This window comes from Antechinus flavipes, chromosome 3 (assembly GCF_016432865.1).
Source record: "Antechinus flavipes isolate AdamAnt ecotype Samford, QLD, Australia chromosome 3, AdamAnt_v2, whole genome shotgun sequence".
Lineage (NCBI taxonomy): Eukaryota > Metazoa > Chordata > Mammalia > Dasyuromorphia > Dasyuridae > Antechinus > Antechinus flavipes.
Genome location: NC_067400.1, coordinates 585,491,311 through 585,514,493, shown reverse-complemented (window position 1 = coordinate 585,514,493; position 23,183 = coordinate 585,491,311).

Here is a 23,183-nt window from a genome sequence, read left to right as displayed (position 1 = left end):
ACATCTGAGGCTAGGGACCGGCTTTGCTCTTCTGCAGAGATGAGAATCACCGAGATGGGAAGTGTGGAAGAGGGCAGAGGTGTCCAAATCATTGGGGAATGAATCCAGGTAAGGTATTCTGCTGAAGGCAGGTAATTGGATGGCAGAGTCTACAACAGCTTGACTTGCTAAATTGCTGTGAATTGGAACAAGCCCAGGAGTCTTGTAACCCTCGTTGTCCATTTTGGGAAACCTAGAGAAAAGAGGAGGCAGGAAGTACTTTGTCCCAGTCCAGAAACCTCCCCAATAAATCTTGCCCCCACCATAAACTAGCCAGGGCATGCCCTTTGGCTTGGAAGTCCTGGGAGGAACTTGGATGTGGTTTATTCCAGTGCAAAAGATATCACTTTATTACTTCTATTAAATCCTATACCAGCTTAGCCAGTAGTCTTCAGAAGGATGGATGATAAGAGTTTTAAATATATAGCATAAATAATTTTCCTCTCAGTCTGAATTTTACAAGATGCTTCTATTAAATTCATACTATATATATAATCCCAAGTCATTTGAGAAAAGTGAGATAGAGATACCTTAGTGGAGGTAATTCTGCTCTGTGTCTTTGGACTCCAGAGAGTCCTGGGACATCATTAGATCATGAGTCCAGCTGCAATTAAATCCATTCATATTACTTGACTGTTTTTTTTTAATTTAAAAAGTCAAAAATTGGTAAAACAACAAAAAAAATCCATATTATCAGAGCTGGATTTTAGTTCATGAAATCAAATACCATAAAGAATATTAGCTCTCAAGCAACGTTAGAAAATAACAAAAGCCAATTCTGGAGAATGAACATCTGTTATAATAGTTCTGGGTGGGCTGGGGCTAGGGGATTGCTTCATTTCTGGAGCTATGAGCTGCAAGGGGCTAGGCTGACCAGATAGCTGAAGAGTATGTGTGTGTGTGTGTGTGTGTGTGTGTGTGTGTGTGTGTGTGTGTGTGTGTGTTGCTAGATGGGAAGTGGAGACAGTCAAAACTTGCAGGCTGATCAGTGAGATGGAGAGTAGGTTTTTGTATTTCCAGACTTTCCAGTGAGAGATGGGAACATTCAGTCAAGGAAAAGAAACAAGTATTTATTAACCGCCTACACCATGGGCCAGGTACTATGTAATGACTTTGCAAATATTATCTCACTTGATCTCCACAATCTTGAGATCAAAAGTCAAGGATTTTATCTTATGATTATATTATAGACCAGCTAGATAAGGAGTTTGGGGAACAGAACACGAGCCTGGTCCGGAGGCAAGACAGTAAGTGATGGTGGACTTCCATTGTTTTGGCATCGACTGGAGTTTATTCTCTGTCAAAAGTGGAACATCTAAAAATTTCTTGACTTGCTGGATTGATGATTTCCTACTTTTGGAGATAAAGGAACCACCAAAGAGAAGGATCTGTTCTAGATCTGAGTCTCACTAACAAAGAGGAAATGATTTCTGGAGTAAAGAATAATGAAAATCTCAGGGAGAAGTAACTATTTCATCCTAGAATGTGTCAGGCAATCAGCCTGCATTAATTATGAATAAATGAATATTGTCTGACATGAACTCTAGAGCACTGTCTGGCAGATTCCAAAAAGTTGAGGGGTAAGATGAGCAGGAGCTTATGGAATAAGATACTTCAGGGAAAATTTGAAGACACCAAGGGACACAGTTCTAATAAGGAAGAAAAGTGAATCTATCTCAAGATTTTGACCTCCAGTCTCATATCTCCCACTGCCTTTTGGATGTTTGAATTGGATTTCTCAGGGGATTCAATATGTCCAAAATGGAACCCATTATCTTACCTCCAAAACCTTCTCCTTTCCTAATTTTCTTATTACTGTTGAGAACACCATCATTCTCCCAGCCACCCAGGGTTGAAAGCTAAGTGTCATCCTTAAATCCTCACTCTCTCTCTCTCACTCCCATCCCATATTCAATATTTTGCCAATACCTCTTCAGTCTGCCCCCTTTTCTCCTCTGGCACTGCAGGACTTTTCCCTTTTGTAGTAACCTGCTGATAGGTCTGCTGACCTCAAATCTCTTCTCATTCTAGTCTGTCCTGCACTCAACTATCACTCCCTACTATGCAATAAACTCTAGTGACTTCCTCTCATCTACAGAATCAAATATAAAATTCTCTGTTTGATTTTTTAAGTTTTTCACAACTTTATCTCCTTACCCCATTGCATTTCCAGTTTTCTTAAACCTTAATTCCTCCTTTCCTCTCCCCCAACTACATACTCTTCTATGAATAAAGTATCTCCAAGCACCAGACATGTTCTCTGGCTGTGCTCCCTACCTTGGATACTTTCCCTCCTTTCCTCCTCTCCTCCTGTCTTCCCTGCTTTCCTTCAAGTCCTAACTAAAATTCAGTCTTCTACAGGAAGCTTTTCCCAATCCCTCTTAATTCTAGTTAATTAATTCCCTTTGTTGATAACTTCCAATTTATCTTGTATATTGTTTGTACAGAACTGTTTGCATATTACCTCCTGGGTACAAAAAAATCAACTCAACAAATATGAGAGTGAAAATGCATGGATAGAAAACATATGTTCTGAAAAAGATCTCAGGGATTTAGTGGGCCACAGCTCAATCTCAATCAGCAGGGAGATATGGAAACAAGGCTTTTGCGGAGGTTTCTGGATTGGGACAAAACACCTTCTGTTTCTTCCTCTCTCTAGGTTTCCCAAATGGAAAATGAGGTTAGGGCTACAAGACTCTAAAGCTAGTTCCAAGTCATAGCAATGGAGCAAGTCAAGCCAATATAGAGGAAAAGAGTGTCCTAACCATTGGGGAATAAATCCAGGCAGAGTAATAGTGGTAATGGGATTTGGGGCTGCATTAAGAGGGATAGCGCTTCCAGGGATGGGATGCAGGGTATGTCACTATCCTTTGCCCACATCAGAACTCATTTGGAGGATTATGTTCATTTCTGGTCCCCCGTTTAAGAAGAACAAACTAAAGAATGTCCAGAGGAAAGCAACCAGGAGGAGGTCACATCAGAATTAATTGAAAGATCTAGACTCATTTACCTTGGAGAAGAGAAACCTCAAGGGTCTTCAAGGAGTCTGAAAGACTAAGAGGAGGAAGTATTACATTTGTTTCTGTTTGACCTCATAGGGCAGAACCAGACAAAGTGAAGGGAAGATAGAGAGAGGCAAATTTAGACCTGATGTCATGAAAAACCTCCTAACAAGGAGAGCCATCCTAAAGGTGAAGAAGCTACTCTGAGAGGAAATGAGCTCCCCAGCTTTGGATGTCTTCAAGTAGAACTTGGACAACCACTTGTCAGTGTGTCAGGTATGTGATAGGAGGGATTCTTTTCATATATGGGTTAGATTAGATGTCCACAAAAGTGATTCTGTGAAAGACAAACCCTTCTAATTTACATTAAAACTCTTCCCAATCTGGCTCTGTTCTATCTTTCCAGGTCTATCACACATGATAATCCTTCATTCATTGATTGTATGGCAGAGTCAAAATGATTTTTTTGTTGTTCCTCACACAAATTATATTTCCCATATATATTTTTATGTTTAGTCTGCATTCTCATGTTTTAGTTGGAATTTACTGGTTTTTCTTTTCTTCTTCAAAAATCTTTTAATTTCCCTTAAATCTCCTTTCTTTCTTTCTCTCCTTTTCTTTCTCTCCTTCCTTCCTTCCTCCTTTCCTTCCTCCTTCCTTCCTTCCTCCCTTCCTTCCTTCCTCCCTTCCTTCTTCCTCCCTTCCTTCTTCCTTCCTTCTTCCTTCCTTCCTTCCTTTCTCCTTCCTTTCTCCTTCCTTCCTTCCTTCCTTCCTTCCTTCCTTCCTTTTTCCCTCCCTCCCTTCCTTTCCTCTCTATCTCTCTCTTTCTTCCTCTTTCTCTTCCTCTCTCTCTCCCTTCTTTCCTTCCTTTCTTGCTTCTTTTTCTTTCTTTCTTTCTCTCTCTTTTTCTTTCTCTCGCATTTTCCTTTCTTTCCTTTTTTCTTAATGTGATTTATTTATTCTTAGTATTCACAAAATGTTTTTCTTGAGTTCCAAATTCTTTCCCTCCTAGTTTCTCATTTATCAAGAAGGCAAGAAATATGACATCAATTATACATGTAAAGTAATGTAAAAAAAAAAAAAAAGCAAGAAAAATAATGAAAGTGAAAAAATTTGCTTCAATTTGCCCTCAAGTGTTTATCAGTTTTGAATCATTGAATCATTGTCTTGATCAGAGAAGCTAAATCTTTCACTATTCATCATCATTACAATATGGCTGCGATTATGAAAAATGTTGTCCTGGCTTTGCTCCCATTACTTTGCATCATAAGTCTTCTCAAGTTTTTCTGAAAGCATATTAGTTTTCATTTCTTATATCACAATAGTGTTCCATCACAATTATGTGCTACAGCTTGTTCAGCCATTTCCTAATGGATGAGCATTGCCTTAATGTCCAATTCTTTTCCACCATAAAAAGTGTTGCTATAAATATTTTTGTACTTTATAGGTTCTTTTCTTATTTAAAAAAATCTCTTTGGATGCACACATAGTAGTGATATTGCTGAATCAAAGGTTCATGCAATACAGAATGAGAGACCTGGGAAGGACCTTAGAACACAGAATATCAGGGTTGGGAGAATGTTTAGAACAGACAGCATCAGTGCTGGGAGAACGCTTAGAACACATAATATCAGAGCTCAGAGAGGCCTTGAAGGTAACACAGTCCAATCCTCTCGTTTTATAGATGAAGAAACTGACAGAGAGATGGAAAGAGACTATTTCAAGGTTATACACCTGGTTAACAATAGACCCAGGATTTGCTGATACCCAGATCAGTTTCCTTACCATTATGGCACCAAGAACATCATCGAACAATCTGTGTTTGCCCATTCTATCTCCCTTGGATGATAAGCTATTTCAAGGGCAGGTTTTGGGTTCAGAGCATATGGTACAGATGACTTTTTCTCTAATCTTTTTAGTTCATATTTGAAACAACTCAGTCTGTTAACATCAGTTAGGACCCACCCACATTCACAATGCCAAAGTGATACCCAATCTGATAACCGAGCCTGATTGGCTTGAAGAAACGTTGCGTTGGGTGGTATTTTAAAGTCTTTAAAAAGATTATTTCTCACAAGTCAAATTTCCTCCATGGTCTTAGTTCATGCTGACTGGTGCCTACAGTGTCTATAATCTGTTGTATCTGCTGGATAAATAAATATCACAAGGGACATAAGCTCACAAGGGTCAAAGCCAAGGTCAGTCAAAGTAAAATGAAGTCTGACTTTACAATTCAGCTGCCAATTCTTGTATTAAATGGAGCATGACTGGAATCAAGGCCTGGAGGTCTCTTTTACCTGAAAAGTAAGAATCTATGTTTCAGGCCCTGCATTTTCAGCTATGCTTCCCCAGATCCATCTCTGCATATTAAAATTGGGCTAATTAAAAATATGTCTTCTTATCTGGAAGTAGTCTGAAATATCCTTTAAAAGTTCATGAAATATTGGAACTAGAAGAACTTTAGAATGTGAAAAGAACCCAGAATATCAGAGATGGAAAGTGCCTTAGAATAAAGGATGCCAGAATTGGAAGGGACTTTAGGAAAGATTATGGAATATACAAGTTAGGAGAGTCTTTGGCATATAAAATATCAGGACTGAAAGGGAACTTAAAACAGAAAATGTCAGAATTGGAAGATGCCTTAGAACCTAGAATGTCAGGAATGGGAAGATATTTAAGCTGAATTACCTAGTCTATCGTTCCAATTTTTGTACATGTACAGGACTGGAGAAGCTGATGATACTCTTTTTTCCAATACAATTTAAAAAGCCAAAATCAAACCAAATCAAACCAAACCAAACAAACAACACCCAAACACAACCCTGATGCTAATCACCCCCCCAAAAAAAAACAAAAACAAAAACAAAAAAAACAAGAACAAAACTCAACTATTGGCTTATTTTTAGCTTCCTTTGTTCAGTTCCAAGTTCCCTTGACTAAGGTTGCAGAATAAGCTTGATTCAGAGATAACACATATTGTGTATACCGTGTGTCAGGCATTGTTTGATCCTTACAACAACCTTGGGAATTGAGTGCTGTTATCATCCCTTTTTTATAAAGAAAAGGAAACTGAGGCAGACAGGGTTAAGTGACTTGCCATCACATAGCCAATAAGTGTCTATGACTGGATTTAGGCCCTGTGCTCTGTGCATTATAGTAGCCACCTAGTATTATAATTTCACTTCCTCAGTCTAAGGCTATTTGCACTTCATCATAGCTGTGTCCCTTTCCTGAATGGTTCTGTAGAGATAGGACATTCTGAAGTTTCTTTCTCCAAGATTCTTTTTTCTTCCAGCTTGAGGAATGGGGATATCTGCCGTTTAAGGCCAAAACAACCTCCAGGTGATGGACCTGCTAGAACCCATTTTCCTCATGTTAGTTAAAAACCAGTGTTTTTGTTTTCGGGGATACTTCTAGACAGAGCATAGACACATTCAATGTCCTAGAAATGCCTTGCCTGGAACTGTAAGCCATTTGAGAAAGCTTTTCAGGATCTTCTTATGGATAAAAATCAAGAAGTGTGGATAACTAAATTCAGGTTAGGAATTGGTCAAATGACCAGACCCAAATAATAGTTATGAATTAATGGATCAGTCAATCAGAGGAGGCTTCTAGTAGAATGTCTGAGGTCTTCTTATTTTTCTTTGATTCAATCTTTTAATCAACAGTTTGGGTAGACTCACAGGTAACATGCTTGCCAAATTTGCATATAATGTGAAATTGGAAGGGGAGCTAATATATTTAATGACAGGATGAGAACCTAAAAATTATAATTCCAGCCAGCACATATATAGAACAAAGCATATTACTATATTTTATAGACATTATATAAAATATAATATATACTACAAAACATGTTATAAATATAATCTCATATTGTTCTCACTACAATCCTGGGAGTAATTTAAAATTATGCTCATTTTATAAAGGAAAAAACTGAGACAAATAGAGATTAAGTGAGCTGCCATTGTCTTTGGCAAAAGGTATGAGGGCTAGATTGCATTAGTTTGGAGTCGGGAAGATATGCGCTCTAATTCTGCCTCAAACACTTATTAGTTGTGTAATTTGAGGGCAAAGCACTCAGTCTTTCTCAGTCTGTTTCTTCACCTGTATCATGGGAATGAGAATCAAATGAGGTAATAATTGTAGAGTGCTTTACAAACTTTAAAAGTGCTATGTATATGCTAAAAATAGTAATAGGTAATACCATACCAAAGGGACTTGAAAAGCATAAGAAGCAGAAGGAGGTGGGGCCGTGAATCCAGAAGAAGGGTGAAAGGAGAATAAGGAAGACCAGCATGGGTTTCTCTACAATATGGAGGCCCCAGCAGGAATTCACTCAAAGGAAAAGGGGGCAGACTTTTCAGACGGATATTCCAGGTGAAAATGGCCGCGGGCTTGATGGATCGGGAATGGGAGAGCTATCTTTAAGTGCTAAGGGATTGCTTGTCAAGGAGAAGAAAAATTCTGCTTGGATTCAGAGGTAGAATTAGGAGCAATAGGTAGGAATTATGGGGAAGCAGATTCTGGCTCAATGAAAGGAAATGCTTCCTACAATGAGCCACTCATAAGTGGGATGGGGCTTTCTTGGGAGGCTAGCCAGCCTTTTGTTAGCTTGTTAGGGTCGATATAGAGGAAATTCTTGTTTAGGTATAGGTCAAGGCAGATATCCAATGAAGTCCCTTCTAGCTGGGGACTTAATTCATTTGCATAATTTTGTTTCAAAGTATGCAAAGTTCTTTATAGTTCTATTAAATCATTATAGCAATCCCAAAACAAAGGTATCATAGGTTATTATTATTCTTGTTCAGTGTTGAGGAAATACTCAGAAAGGTGGTCTTTTGCTATGCTCCCCAGTGAATGTCAGATGGGATTTGAATTTTAGGTTTTCCCTGAATCCATGCCCAGCCCTCTTCTCACTTTATCACTGGTCTCTAGGAATATTCTTTGGGCTTTGCCATCAAACAAAGCATCAGCCACATCTTAGATATGCTCCTTCCTCTCTCTGTGAGACAGCAGAAAAGCATATGATGAGTAGTTCAGTTTGACTGGAGCATATGGTAAATAACTTTAAGATCAGAAAGAAAAGTTAGAGTCTAATCACAAGGCCCTGAATGCCAGGCTAGGGAATTTGAACTTTATATGAACACTGGTATCATGTCTATCTTTATCTTCTCTTCTCCAGGAAAATCCTCTCTGGTTCTTTCAAATAGTCATGCTATAGCATGTTTCTTTAGTACCTGAGATTATCACAGAAGTATTATGCAAACTATCTAGAAAGAAAGCAAGAGAAAGTCAATGAGGAAATTGGAAAACAAATCAATTTTGAGTCTGGCATGGAGGCTTGATAGAAAGATAGATGATTTTAATGTTGGTACTCTCTCCAAGCCAAATGCAGAACAATGGATACTTACTTAATTTGCTTTAATTATAATTTCATTGTTCAAAAAGTGGAGCAAATAAGGGATGTTATATTCTGGATCTGATTCTTACTAACTGGGAGGATTTCACTATTTTGTCAAAATGATGGGAACCTTGGAAAAAAATCATCTTAGATTGTGTTGTGAGGAAAATTGGGGCTACATTTGAGGAGAGCATATTTCAAAGGGCTCAGAGAAAGGATCAGTAGGGCCCTATGGACTAAAATCCAGGCCAGGAAGGATTTGATCTTTGAAGAATGAACATCTCAGGACAAAAAGAAACAATTCTGATGAGAAAAGTGGAGTTCTAAAATGAGACCTCATCATCCAATTTGAATGGGAAAAACATATTTTTTAAAATTATAACTTTTTATTGACAGAACCCATGTCAGGGTAATTTTTTTTTTTTATCCCTTGCACGCACTTTGATTCTGATTTTTCCCCTCTCTCCCTCCACCCTCTCCCCCAGGTGGCAAGCAGTCCTACACATGTTGAATATGTCACCGTATAGCCTAGATACAATATATGTGTGCAGAACTGAACAGTTCTCTTGTTGCACAGGAACAATTGGATTCAGAAGATAAAAAATAACCTGGGAAGAAAAACAAAAATGCAAACAGTTTACATTCATTGGGAAAAACATATTGCAAAAAAGAAAGGATGGGAGATGAATGTGTAAGAAAATGACATCAATCAGCAGAACAGAGACTCCAAATGAGCTGAGGTTGGTAAGGAAAACTATAGATAACAAAACAGTTGTTTTGGTTTTGTCTTTTAGTCCTTTTGGAGAACAGAAGATCAAAGATGAAAGCGTTTTGGTTCAGGAATTAGGATATTATTAATCACCGATGACAGAGAGAAGGCAGAGCTGTCCAAGATTTCTATTTTGTTTTTATCTGCTAAGGGGAATGATCTTTGGACAGAACAAAAATAGCCAATGGGAAGATAGTACCTTAGACAGGTAAGGAGATAGTAAGAGAGCACTTGATACTCTTGATGAATTCAAGTCTTTAGGTTCAGATGAACAACATCCTCAGATATGGGAAGAACTGGCAGATATGAATGTTAAGCCATAGTCAGTGATCTTCAAGGATCACCATAGTGTGAATGTAGAGAAGCATAGAGGAGACCTCTTGCCAGTGATACTATTCTTTTATTGCTTAGAAATGCCTGTTGCACACTCCTAAGGAGAGAATATGAAAACTCTGAAGTTCTGTTTAATTGTAATGAAATAAAAATAAAGCTTGTATAAAAGGGAGGGAAGCAAAGCAGAAGAATGAGTACGGAGCTTTAGAGTGACACTCATGGAAAGGCGACTAAGGAAGAAACCAAAGTAGGAGAGGCCGGATAGGTTGCTATCAAACCTGTGGGTGTAATGTCAAGCAAATCAAGGGAGGAGAAAGTTTCAAGATTTGTCACCAAGAATGAGAACTTTAAAAAAGCCACTTGATCTGTTTTGATGAAAATCTTTAAAGGTGCATTTCAATAGAACAGTGATAGTAGAAGCCAAACTATTAGTAAGTAATTTGATTGGTAAATTTAGACAGCAAGCTTCATGAGGACAGGGACCAGGACTCAGAATTTTCTCCCTCCTCCAGTAACACTTATGGGCTTCATGAGTGGAAATTAATTGAGTTAATTGAAACAGAACATTATGATACAAAACACCTTACCTTTGTAGTTAGGAGCCTGAATTCTAATCTGGGTTTTGTTGTTTCCTTGCTCTGTGACCTTGGAAAGTTATCTGCCCTTACTGAATTTCAGTTTTCTTATCTATAGAACAGGGAAGGAAAGTACTGGTATAGTGGAAAGTATAATTAATCTGGAGTCAGAAAATCTGAAATATTATCCAAGTTCCTAGACTGATTAGCTTTGTGATCATGGGAAATGTTTTTCTCTTATTAATAAGTTTTGTTTTTTTTTCTGGGCAGTCAAGATAAAGAAGTATCAGGGAAGAGTATTGTGAGCTCCTTTCCATAAAAACCCTTCAAAGAGATCTAGAAAATGGACAAGACTAAATCCTGATAAAGAAATCCAAGGAAGTCACAGTGAATCATTTTTCCAGCCCAGGTTGGCATAGGGAAATGGAAAATGTCTATGGACACTGGGGGATGACATCTAGTCAGGAGCAACTTGAACTGAAAAAGGAATTGCACTGGGGTGGGAAGCACCTTTGTTGAAAGACATCCTAGAATTTCCTCAAACTAGTGCAGGCTGTAGGAAGAGAGGCCAAATGGCAATTTTGTTGCTTAGCACCCAATTTTGGTCATTCTAGAACAGCGGGGTGGCATAGTGGATAGAGTAGCAATCCTGGAGTCAAAAAGACTCATTTTGTGAATTCAAATTTGGCCTCAGATACTTATTGGCTGTTTAACCCTGGCAAATAACTCCACCCTGTTTGCCTCGGTTTCCTCATCTGTAAAATAAACTGGAAAAGGAAATGGCAAACCACTTCAGTCTTTTTGCCAAGAAAATCTCAAATGGGGTCACGAAGAAACATGACTGAACAATAACAACATTACCATCTAGTTCTGGGTCACAGATTCAAGGGGACTGAGGACCTGCACCTAGGGGTGACAGATTGGAGTAAGGAGTGATTTAGGTCCTTGGCTGTGTATTAAATGAGTAAGTCCAGAAGCAAGAGGTAGCTATGTATTGAATGATAGATAGAGGTGCTGGTTCTAGTTTTCAGATTACTCTAATGGCTACAGTACAGTAACAAGCGTAGGAATCCCAAGCCAAAGAGGAGTCTGCAGTTCTGTCTCTGAACCAGAAATTTCCCAGAAGTCTGATAGGTATTCAGTCCAGCAGCACTCCACAGGAGACAAGTCTACAAGAATATTAATTGGACCTAAACCTAGGTTGGGAATTTACAGAGTTCAGACCATCCGGGCAGTGATCAGATTTCCCCTGAATCAGATAACTTTGGGACCATTGAAAGCTTGCAGGTCCCCAGTCTAAGCAGTCCCTGAGATCCTTGAACACAGCATTCAATACCCCCATGAAATACAGCCCAGACCTTTCCTCTAAGAGTATACAGAGCCTGATCTAAAGGCAGAAAGTAGGATATAAGAATCATCAAACAAACAAAAAAAAATCGCATCATAAATTGCTAATATAATGATAATATGGCTCAAAACACAAACCCCAAAAGACTCTAAAATATCTGCAAAGACTTAAAGGAAAACATGGAAAGGGAACACATTCGATGAGAATCCCTGAAAAAGTCAGACATTTATTAAGCACACCCTATGTATGAGACACTGTGCCACTGGGGATATAAAGAAAGGCAAAAATTAGTCCCTTCTCTCAAGGAGCACATAATCTAATTGGGTGAAACAATATAGAAACAATTATATACAAACAAGACCTATGATGGGTAAATTGAAGATAATCAATAGAAAGAAGGTATACTTGATAGTAACAGGGAAGTTTGGAAAGGAAGAGGTTTTTTGGGATAATATAATGAGTTCAGTTTTGGACATGTTAAGTTTAAGATGTCTTCAAAACTTTTTTTTTTGAGATATTTTTGAGGCATTTTTTGGAGATATTTTATAGGCAAATGGAAATGGCTGGATAAGTAAACTTAAGAATCAATAGAGTAGAGATGATGATTGAATCAATAGCAACTATGGTTATTGGGTTGACCTGACATATCCAGCAAAGGAAATTAAGAAGGATCAATCAGATAAGTAGAACCAAAAAAGAAAAGTGTTCTGAAAACTTAGAAAGAAAAGAGCATAAGGAGAAGATGAGCAATAGTGTTAAAGCCTGAAAAGATATCAAGATAGATGAGAATTGAGAAAAGATCATTGGCTTTGGCAATTAATACATCATTGGTAATCACCACGGAGGAAGCAATTTTGGTTGAAAGATAAAGTCTGAATGTTGATTATGGAGAATTAAGAAAAGAGTAAGAGGAAAGAAGTGGGGGCACCTACAATGGGTGTGTACCCACAAAAGAGCTGAAAGATATGGGATGATAACAGAGATAAAAGAAACAAATGAAAATGGTTTTTTGAGGATAAAGTTAACATGGACATATTTGTAGGCAGTAGGGGAATAACCAGTGGACAGGGAAAGATTGTAGATAAGTGACAGAATGAGAATGATAGAGGGGACGATATCTTGGTGGAAATGGGATGAGATGAGTTTGCTTTTGCAGGTGGAAGGGACTGGCCTGGACAAGAAGGTGTATCACCTAATTGTGTGAGATGGGGTGAAGAGGGGATACAATGGTAGAAAGCATCTGGGGGATGTGAGATAAGGAAGAGGGGAGAAGAAAGAGCTCATGGTGAATGGTCTAAAATTTTAAAATAAAATATAAGGCAAAGTTCTCAGCTTAGGCATAGGGGAGGAGGAATCATAGAAGATTTGAAGAGGGATAAAAAGATTTGGAAGAAGCAGTATGTTGATTGAGAAAGTAAGTTATTAAGGAGATGCTAGCAGCAGTGAGGGCCCAAATGAAGTTATGAAATATAAATTTCAAATGCACTCAAATGGATGTGATTTCTTTTTTACTTGTGTTCAATAGCACATGTGTAGGAGTGACTTAAGGCTTAAAACTTGGCAGGGCACAATTGATGATATAATTTTCAGGTTAAGAAGTACAAGTATGACCAATTCATTTTATAGATGTAACCCTCTTAGAACCAGAAGGCAAAGTAAAACTAGAGAGAATCCATTGCTCACTTCCTGAAAGAAACTCTCAGACAAAGACTCTCAGGAACATTATAGCTAATATCCATAGTCTCCAGGTCAAAGAAAAAAATACCATAAACTGCCAGAAAGAAAGAATTCAATTACTAAGAAACCATAGTCAAGATCACACATGATTTAGCAGCTACACTAAAAAGGAGTGGAGGAATTGGAATACAATATTCCAGAAGGCAAAGAATATATAGGCTTATAGCCAAGAATAACTTACCCAGAAAAATTGAGCATAATCCTAGAAAAGGAAAAATAGATTTTTAATGAAAAGACCAGAATTATGTTGAAACTTTGAAGTACAAGCACAAGAGTCAAATAAACCTGAATGAGCAATCATAATGGATTAAACTAGAATAATTTGCTTATGTTTTAATATGGAGAGATGACATATATGTCTCCTCTGTGGATCACAGTCCCCAGGGACTGGGGAAATCCTATCTTGCATATAATTAGATAGAAGACCTGGACATGATTCTGTTATATGCTGATGATCTTTTTGTTGTTGTTCTTTTGTTTGTTTTTTGCTTTTGTTTTTTGTTTTGTTTTGTTTTTGTGAAGCAATTGGGATTAAGTCACACAGCTAAGAAGTGTTAACTATCTGAGACTAAATTTGAACTCAGCTGGTAACTGACAGGTCAGTACTCTATAAATTGTGCCATCTAGCTGCCGCTATAATGTTGATAATCTTTAAAAAATTAGTTTTTATTTTTCAAAATACATGCAAAGATAGTTGTTAACATTCACTTTTGCAAAACTTGTGTTCCAAATTTTTCTTCCTCCTTTCCTCCCTCCCTTTCCTCTCATCAGCAAGGAATCCGATATAGATTAAACATGTGCAGTTCTTCTAAATATATCTCCACATTTATCATGCTGCACAAGAAAAAAATCATATCAAAAGGGGAAAATGAGAAAGGAAAAAATAACCAAGAAAACCATGTTGATAATCTTAAAGAAGAGTGGAAAGAGAGGGGAAAAAGATTACTGGCAACAGTAGGAAAATTATCTTACATAATCGAGGAGGAAAAGCAATTGACACTTGAACCTTGTAATCTGGTCTGGTCAAAGGAGAGAAGAATACACACATACAGACACGCACACATGAAATACATTTCATACAGTAAAGAAATAAGAAGGAAAGGGGGATAACAGTAAAGGGAAAATTAGAAGGAGAATACAGTTTTTTTTTAAAATAGCTTTTTATTTACAAGTTATATGCATGGGTAATTTTATAGCATTGACAATGGCCAAAACTTTTGTTCCAATTTTCCCTCTCCTTCCCCCCACCTCCTCCCTTAGATGGCAGGATGACCAGTAGATGTTAAATATATTAAAGTATAAATTAAATATAAAATAAGTATACATGACCAAACCGTTATTTTGCTGTACAAAAAGAATTGGACTCTGAAATATTGTACAATTAACCTGTGTAGGAAATCCAAAATGCCGGCAAGCAAAAATATAGGGATTGGGAATTCAATGTAATGGTTCTTAGTCATCTCCCAGAATTCTTTTGCTGGGCATAGCTGGTTCAGTTCATTACTGCTCCATTGGAACTGATTTGGTTCATCTCATTGCGGAAGATGGCCAGGTCCATCAGAATTGATCATCATATAGTATTGTTGTTGAAGTATATAATGATCTCCTGGTCCTGCTCGTTTCACTCAGCATCAATTCGTGTCAGTCTTTCCAGGCCTCTCTGAAATCATCCTGCTGGTCATTTCTTATTGAACAATAATATTCCATAATATTCATATACCGCAATTTATTCAGCCATTCTCCAATTGATGGGCATCTACTCAGTTGAAGGAGAATATAGTAAGGGAGAGATTAGTACCGATCAAAATGAAATCTAACTAGAGATATATAAAAATGTCTACCACTTTTGTAGAGACAAAAATTAGAAACTGCAAAGATTGGGAAACTGCTGAACTATAGTACATTTATGGTATATCAATGTGGCAGAAAGATCTAAGAAATTATGAAAGGGACAGTTTCAGAGAAAACTGAGAAGACTTGTATGAAACAATGCAGAGTGAAATGAGCAGAATTAGGATACAAAAGATACAAAGATAACTATATTATAAAGCCAAATAACTCTGAAAGACTTGGGAACTTGATCAGCATAATTCCAGAGGACTGCTGATGAAACAGGCTACCTATCTCCTAATAGAGACATCAGAGAGTATAAAATGACACATACATTTTTGGACATGGTCAGTCTGGAAATTTGTTTTGTTTAACTATACATGTTTGTAATTTTTTTTTTTTTCTCTTTTTCTCAATGGGGGGAGAGTAGAAAAAAGAGAAAGCAGATTTTTCCGAAAAAAAAAAAAAAAAAAAAATTTAAGAGACTTCCGGTTAAGATGGCGGAGAGGAGGCTCACAGTTGCATAAGCTCCGCGCTTTCTCTCACTATCCACTTCATTACAAGCCTCTGAATCAATGCTTGACTGAAAAAAACCCACAAATAGTTACCAAGAGAAGCCATCCTTGAGATCCGCCAAGAAAGGTCTGTCTTTACTGGAGGGCTGGGGCGGTTTTAGATCGGGCGCAGGCGGCGGGCAGCGGCAGTGAGAGCACGGGAGCAGACTGGAGAGGGGGTGGGGAGTGATCGCAGCTGTCTCTGCGGGGAGAGCTTCGCTACAGGTTTGGAACCTGCAGCAAGTCAACAGCCCAGCAGAGAAGCTAAAAACACCGGGGCTGAAGAACACAACCGCAAACAGCTGGAGTCTCTCAGGACCTGGCCCCCCCCCCCTTCCCCCCCCTCAGTGACTCAGCACGCTTTGGGATCTCAGAGCGCAGGCGCAGCACAGTCCTGCTAGTGCCTCACTGCTGCCACCTGCAGTCTGTAGAGGAAGCTCGATAACACACCCAGCCCCCCCCCCAAAGAAAGACTCCAGTTTTTTCTGTTTTTCTTTGGTAGTTTGTCTCTGATTAATAGACAGAATGAGCAAGAAGCTGAAGAGGACTTTAACCCTAGACAGCTTCTACACAGATAGAGAGCAGACTCTAAATCCTGAGGAGACTAAAAACAGGCAGTCCCCAGGTGATTCCCCAAAGGAGGAGATCGTCTGTTCCTCAGCACAGATGAACCTCATAGAAGTGATTAAAAAGGCTCTCACAAGGGAGCTAGAAGAAAAATGGGGAAAGCAGAGTGAGGCTTGGCAAAAGGAGAAGGAAGCTTGGGAAAAGGAGAGGGAGGCTTGGCAAAAGAGCCTGGAGAAGTCAGTTAAAGAGAGAGTGGATAAAGAAGTAAAATCCTTGAAAAATAGGATTAGTGAACTGGAAAACAAAATTGGCGAAATGGAAAAAAATTCCACAGAACAAAAGAACTCAATTGGACAATTAGAGAAAGATTTTAAAAAAGTGAGTGAAGAGAATACTTCACTGAAAATCAGAATTGAACAAGTGGAATTGAATGACTCGAGGAGACAAGAAGAATCAGTCAAGCAAATCCAAAAAAATCAAACAATGGAGAAAAATGTGAAATACCTTCTGGGAAAGACAACAGACCTGGAAAACAGATCCAGGAGAGACAATCTGAGAATCATTGGACTCCCAGAAAAACATGATGAAAAAAAGAGCCTGGACACTGTCTTCCAGGAAATTATCAAAGAGAACTGCCCAGAAGTCATAGGAACAGAGGAAAAAATAAACATTGAAAGGATTCATCGATCACCCACTGAAAGGGATCCTAAAATCAAAACACCAAGGAATATAGTGGCCAAATGCCAGAACCCTCAGATGAAAGAAAAAATATTGCAAGCGGCTAGAAAAACCCAATTCAAGTATCAAGGAGCCACAATAAGGATCACCCAGGATCTGGCAGCATCCACATTAAAAGATCGAAGGGCCTGGAATATAATATTCCGAAAGGCTAAGGAACTTGGTATGCAACCAAAAATAACTTACCCAGCGAGAATGAGCATCTTTTTCCAGGAAGAAGATGGACATTCAACGAAGTAAGCGAATTTCATCTATTTCTGATGAAAAAACCAGAACTTAACAAAAAGTTTGATCTACAAATATAGAACTCAAGAGAAATCTAAAAAGGTAAAGATTAATCTTGGGAACTATATTTTGACTATATAGATGCATAAAGAATACATGTATACCTTGTTCTAGAAATTGATGTGGAAAGGACATTGTACCAGAAAAAGGGTAAAGTGGGGGTAGTACATCTCATGAAGAGGCATAGGAAACCTATTATATCTGAGAGAAAGAATGGAGGGGGATGAATATAGTGGGTATCTTACTGCCTTCAGAATTGGCTTTAAGTGAAAAATCTTAAGACATATTCAATCTATGGTGAAACTTCTCCCATCTCATTGAAAAGTGAGAAGGGAAAAGTGGAAAGGGAAGGAATAAGCTAAGCGGAAGGGAATACGGGAACTGGGAGGGAAAGAGGTAAGATAGGGGGAGGAACTCTAAGGCGGGGGGAGGGACACTAAAAAGGGAGGGCTGTGAGAAACAAGGGGTGCTCACAAGCTTAATAATTGGAAGGGGGGAAAGGGGAAAGAAGGGAGGAAAGCATAAACCGGGGTTAACAAGATGGCAAGTAATACAGAATTGGTCATTCTAACCATAAATGTGAACGGGGTAAACTCCCCCATAAAGAGGAAGCGGTTAGCAGAATGGATTAAAAGCCAGAATCCTACAATATGTTGTTTACAGGAAACACACCTGAAGCGGGGAGATACATGCAGGTTAAAGGTAAAAGGTTGGAGCAAAATCTACTATGCTTCAGGTGAAGTCAAAAAAGCAGGGGTAGCCATCCTGATCTCAGATCAAGCTAAAGCAAAAATTGACCTAATTAAAAGAGATAAGGAAGGACACTATATCTTGCTAAAGGGTAGCATGGATAATGAAGCACTATCTATATTAAACATATATGCACCAAGTGGGGTAGCATCTAAATTCTTAAAAGAGAAACTAAGAGAGCTGCAAGAAGAAATAGACAGTAAAACTATAATAGTGGGAGATCTTAACCTTGCACTCTCAGAATTAGATAAATCAAACCAGAAAATAAATAAGAAAGAAGTCAAAGAGGTAAACAGAATACTAGAAAAGCTAGATATGATAGATCTCTGGAGAAAATGTAATGGAGACAGAAAGGAATACACTTTCTTTTCAGCAGTTCATGGAACCTATACAAAAATTGACCATATATTAGGACATAAAAACCTCAAACTCAAATGTAGTAAGGCAGAAATAGTAAATGCATCCTTTTCAGACCACGATGCAATGAAAATTACATTCAACAAAAAAGCAGGGGGAAGTAGACCAAAAAATAATTGGAAACTAAATAATCTCATACTAAAGAATGATTGGGTAAAACAGCAAATCATAGACATAATTAATAACTTCACCCAAGAAAACGATAATAATGAGACATCATACCAAAATGTATGGGATGCAGCCAAAGCGGTAATAAGGGGAAATTTCATATCTCTAGAGGCCTATTTGTATAAAATAGAGAAAGAGAAGGTCAATGAATTGGGTTTGCAATTAAAAATGCTAGAAAAGGAACAAATTAAAAACCCCCAGTCAAACACTAAACTTGAAATTCTAAAAGTAAAAGGTGAGATCAATAAAATTGAAAGTAAAAAAACTATTGAATTGATTAATAAAACTAAGAGTTGGTTCTATGAAAAAACCAACAAAATAGACAAACCCTTAGTAAATCTGATTAAAAAAAGGAAAGAGGAAAATCAAATTGTTAGTCTTAAAAATGAAAAGGGAGAACTCACCACTAACGAAGAGGAAATTAGAGCAATAATTAGGAGTTACTTTGCCCAACTTTATGCCAATAAATTCGACAACTTAAATGAAATAGAAAAATACCTCCAAAAATACAGCTTGCCCAAACTAACAGAGGAAGAAGTAAATATCCTAAACAGTCCCATCTCAGAAAAAGAAATAGAACAAACTATCAATCAACTCCCTAAGAAAAAATCCCCAGGACCAGATGGATTTACATGTGAATTCTACCAAACATTTAAAGAACAATTAACTCCAATGTTATATAAACTATTTGAAAAAATAGGGATTGAAGGAGTCCTACCAAACTCCTTTTATGACACAGATATGGTACTGATACCTAAACCAGGTAGGCTGAAAACAGAGAAAGAAAATTATAGACCAATCTCCCTAATGAATATTGATGCTAAAATCTTAAATAAAATATTAGCAAAAAGATTACAGAAAATTGTCACCAGGATAATACACTATGACCAAGTAGGATTTATACCAGGAATGCAGGGCTGGTTCAATATTAGGAAAACTATTAACATAATTGACTATATCAATAACCAAACAAACAAAAACCACATGATCATCTCAATAGATGCAGAAAAAGCATTTGATAAAATCCAACATCCATTCCTAATAAAAACACTTGAGAGCATAGGAATAAATGGACTTTTCCTTAAAATAGTCAGGAGCATATATTTAAAACCATCAGTAAGCATCACATGCAATGGGGAAAAACTGGAACCCTTCCCAGTAAGATCTGGAGTGAAGCAAGGTTGCCCACTATCACCATTATTATTTAATATCGTATTAGAAACACTAGCCTCGGCAATAAGAGTCGAGAAAGATATAAAAGGAATTAGAGTAGGCAATGAGGAAACCAAACTATCACTCTTTGCAGATGATATGATGGTATACCTAGAGAACCCCAGAGATTCTACCAAAAAGCTATTGGAAATAATTCATAATTTTAGCAAAGTAGCTGGCTACAAAATAAATCCCCATAAATCCTCAGCATTTTTATACATCACCAACAAAACCCAACAGCAAGAGATACAAAGAGAAATTCCATTCAGAATAACTGTTGATACCATAAAATATTTGGGAATCTATCTACCAAAGGAAAGTCAGGAATTATATGAGCAAAATTATAAAAAAGTCTCCACACAAATAAAGTCAGACTTAAATAATTGGAAAAATATTAAGTGCTCTTGGATTGGCCGAGCGAACATAATAAAGATGACAATACTCCCTAAACTAATCTATTTATTTAGTGCTATACCAATCAGACTTCCAAGAAAATATTTTATTGATCTAGAAAAAATAACAACAAAATTCATATGGAACAATAAAAAGTCGAGAATCTCAAGGGAACTAATGAAAAAAAAATCAAATGAAGGTGGCCTAGCTGTACCTGATCTAAAATTATATTATAAAGCAGCAGTCACCAAAACCATTTGGTATTGGCTAAGAAATAGATTAGTGGATCAGTGGAAAAGGCTAGGCTCACAAGACAGAATAGTCAATTATAGCAATCTAGTGTTTGACAAACCCAAAGCCCCTAACTTCTGGGAAAAGAATTCAATATTTGATAAAAACTGCTGGGATAATTGGAAATTAGTATGGCAGAAATTAGGCATGGACCCACACTTAACACCATATACCAAGATAAGATCAAAATGGGTCTATGACCTAGGCATAAAGAACGAGACTATAAATAAATTAGAGGAACATAGAATAGTTTATCTCTCAGACTTGTGGAGGAGAAAGAAATACCATAAACTGCCAGAAAGAAAGAATTCAATTACTAAGAAACCATAGTCAAGATCACACATGATTTAGCAGCTACACTAAAAAGGAGTGGAGGAATTGGAATACAATATTCCAGAAGGCAAAGAATATATAGGCTTATAGCCAAGAATAACTTACCCAGAAAAATTGAGCATAATCCTAGAAAAGGAAAAATAGATTTTTAATGAAAAGACCAGAATTATGTTGAAACTTTGAAGTACAAGCACAAGAGTCAAATGAACCTGAATGAGCAATCATAATGGATTAAACTAGAATAATTTGCTTATGTTTTAATATGGAGAGATGACATATATGTCTCCTCTGTGGATCACAGTCCCCAGGGACTGGGGAAATCCTATCTTGCATATAATTAGATAGAAGAACTGGACATGATTCTGTTATATGCCGATGATCTTTTTGTTGTTGTTCTTTTGTTTGTTTTTTGCTTTTGTTTTTTGTTTTGTTTTGTTTTTGTGAAGCAATTGGGATTAAGTCACACAGCTAAGAAGTGTTAACTATCTGAGACTAAATTTGAACTCAGCTGGTAACTGACAGGTCAGTACTCTATAAACTGTGCCATCTAGCTGCCGCTATAATGTTGATAATCTTTAAAAAATTAGTTTTTATTTTTCAAAATACATGCAAAGATAGTTGTTAACATTCACTTTTGCAAAACTTGTGTTCCAAATTTTTCTTCCTCCTTTCCTCCCTCCCTTTCCTCTCAGCAGCAAGGAATCCAATATAGATTAAACATGTGCAGTTCTTCTAAATATATCTCCACATTTATCATGCTGCACAAGAAAAAAATCATATCAAAAGGGGAAAATGAGAAAGGAAAAAATAACCAAGAAAACCATGTTGATAATCTTAAAGAAGAGTGGAAAGAGAGGGGAAAAAGATTCCTGGCAACAGTAGGAAAATTATCTTACATAATCGAGGAGGAAAAGCAATTGACACTTGAACCTTGTAATCTGGTCTGGTCAAAGGAGAGAAGAATACACACATACAGACACGCACACATGAAATACATTTCATACAGTAAAGAAATAAGAAGGAAAGGGGGATAACAGTAAAGGGAAAATTAGGAGAATATAGTTTTTTTTTAAAATAGCTTTTTATTTACAAGTTATATGCATGGGTAATTTTATAGCATTGACAATGGCCAAAACTTTTGTTCCAATTTTCCCTCTCCTTCCCCCCACCTCCTCCCTTAGATGGCAGGATGACCAGTAGATGTTAAATATATTAAAGTATAAATTAAATATAAAATAAGTATACATGACCAAACCGTTATTTTGCTGTACAAAAAGAATTGGACTCTGAAATATTGTACAATTAACCTGTGTAGGAAATCCAAAATGCCGGCAAGCAAAAATATAGGGATTGGGAATTCAATGTAATGGTTCTTAGTCATCTCCCAGAATTCTTTTGCTGGGCATAGCTGGTTCAGTTCATTACTGCTCCATTGGAACTGATTTGGTTCATCTCATTACGGAAGATGGCCAGGTCCATCAGAATTGATCATCATATAGTATTGTTGTTGAAGTATATCATGATCTCCTGGTCCTGCTCGTTTCACTCAGCATTAATTCGTGTCAGTCTTTCCAGGCCTCTCTGAAATCATCCTGCTGGTCATTTCTTATTGAACAATAATATTCCATAATATTCATATACCGCAATTTATTCAGCCATTCTCCAATTGATGGGCATCTACTCAGTTGAGGGAGAATATAGTAAGGGAGAGATTAGTACCGATCAAAATGAAATCTAACTAGAGATATATAAAAATGTCTACCACTTTTGTAGAGACAAAAATTAGAAACTGCAAAGATTGGGAAACTGCTGAACTATAGTACATTTATGGTATATCAATGTGGCAGAAAGATCTAAGAAATTATGAAAGGGACAGTTTCAGAGAAAACTGAGAAGACTTGTATGAAACAATGCAGAGTGAAATGAGCAGAATTAGGAGATCATTATACACTTCGACAACGATATTGTATGAGGACATATTTTGATGGAAGTGGATTTCTTTGACAAAGAGACCTGAGTTTCAATTGATAAATGACGGACAAAAGTAGCTACACCCAAAGAAAGAACACTGGGAAACGAATGTGAACTATCTGCATTTTTGTTTTTCTTCCCGGATTATTTATACCTTCTGAATCCAATTCTCCCTACGCAACAAGAGAACTGTTCGGTTCTGCAAACATATATTGTATCTAGGATATACTGCAACATATCCAACATATAAAGGACTGCTTGCCATCTAGGGGAGGGGGTGGAGGGAGGGAGGGGAAAAAAATCGGAACAGAAATGAGTGTCAATATAATGTAATTATTAAATAAAAAATTAAAAAAAAAAAAATTTAAAATGAGTTCCTTCATCTGTAAAAGATAATTAATGATATTTTCCCTATAAGGTTGTAAGAAAAGTGTTTTGATAACCTTAAGAATATTCAAAAGATCTGA